The following is a 1,909-nucleotide window of genomic DNA, read 5'->3' as shown; positions in this document are numbered from 1 at the left end:
AACGTTTGTAAGAAAGGTTGATTGCTTGGTTTAGTAACTATACTCACAACGAGAGTTTTTATAACCTCTAAACCATCAATCTTCTGCTCTTTCAGTTGCTGCATTTTTTTTTCTATTTCTTGTTTCTAAGTTACTCTTGCTTCTTTTTCTTCTTTATAAAAAAATAAAAAATAAAAAATAATAAAAAAGAGAAAAAAATCATAAAAAGAAAAGATGAAAATTTTTGAATTGTATAAAATTTATTAAAAAAATAATACCAAAATTTTTTAATGATAATATAGAATTTTTTTTATTTTGACACCAAAATTTTATTACAAAAACACATAAATCTTTTTTTTAATGTTGATCTTTTTTATTTCTTATTCTTCTTCTTCTTTCTTTCTTTCTTTCTTTTTTGTTGTTCTTATTTTTTTTAGGGGCATTACTTTTTATATTAGACTTGAATGAATTTGTTTGAACTATATTGCAATTTTATTTAGTTAAATGGATGTAGGTTTATACTTATTAGATTGAATTCTTGTTAAAAATAAAAATAGCATCGAGATTTATTTAAAGTGACAATAAAATTTGAATACAATGATGGAGAATGTAAAAAGTAAATTACATATTAAAATACCACATTGACTCTATAAAATAGAACATGATAGCACCAAATTACTTAAAATTGACACCACAAAAAATATTGATTCTTTTTAAAATACCGTATATATTCAATGAATTGAATGTTTATCTTATATATAAAACAACATATAAAAATCTAAAAAATAATTTCGAAATATTTTCACTCTAACGCTGAAATTTCTAAGTAAATAATGTGATAGAACTAAAAATTTATTTCATGAAAATTTGAATTGTAAATTCACAAATTTTAATAGAAAAGAGAATAAGTAGAAAAATCTGTAGATAATGCTGCAAAATTAAATAGAACAAGTGTAAAAATTTGAAAGAAAATGAACATTGGCGTTTATGTATAAGAAAAAGACAACATATCTGATATATAAAACAACGTATATATTTTTAAAGAGTGATACCAAAGTGTCTTTCACTCTATAACACCGAAATTTTCAACTAAATGATGTATGGAACCAAAAATTTATTCCATAAATACTTGAGTTGTAAATTTATAAATTTTTCTATAAAAAAAATAAGTGAAAAATTAGTAGATAACACTGCAAAATTAAATAGAACAAGTGTAAAAATTTGAAAGAGAATAAACAGTATTATTTACGTATAAAAAAAAGAAGACAACGATGATGATGATGATGAGGAGGAGGAAGAAAAAGAAGACAAAGAAAAAATCAAATGAAAAAAGAAGAAGAAGAGGAAGAGAATGAGAAAGAAGTGATGATAATGATAACGGTGGTGGTAACGAGGACAACGGCGATAACAAAAAAACGAAAAAAAAAAAAGAAAGAGGAGAAAAGACAGCATGAGTATAAGTGTACTATATATAAATAAGTAAGTAAGAAAAAAAATATAAAAAAAAAGTTATCTATTTTGCTTGTTTGTAGAACTCTATTATTATCATTATGGTCATTTTTTGAACCTTTTATTTTTAATATTGGAGCGGTAGTGGTGTTTTTTTAAAATGTAAATTGTTGGGGTGTTATACTCAAATGTGGAATCGTTTAATTAGAGAAGTAGAAATTGGATCGTCCGATTTGTGAGAAGTACACAAAAAAATTTGAGGTACAGAAATCGGACTCTCTGATTTGTGTACTTCCCACAGTTTTAAAAAATACCAAAAATTACAATATTAAAGTATATCACCGCTTCTACTTCTATAACAAAAAAAATTAGCCTCATTTTTTATCTATTGTCAGTATCCAATTGAATATCCAAAGTTTGATTTATAAAATGTTTGATTATAAAAAATTTTAAAATAAAATATATTTTTCATCTTAAATTT

The sequence above is a fragment of the Arachis ipaensis genome, chromosome B08 (assembly GCF_000816755.2).
Source record: "Arachis ipaensis cultivar K30076 chromosome B08, Araip1.1, whole genome shotgun sequence".
Taxonomy (NCBI): domain Eukaryota; kingdom Viridiplantae; phylum Streptophyta; class Magnoliopsida; order Fabales; family Fabaceae; genus Arachis; species Arachis ipaensis.
The sequence above is the reverse complement of the archived record's forward strand: the minus strand, read 5'-3'. Positions refer to the sequence as shown.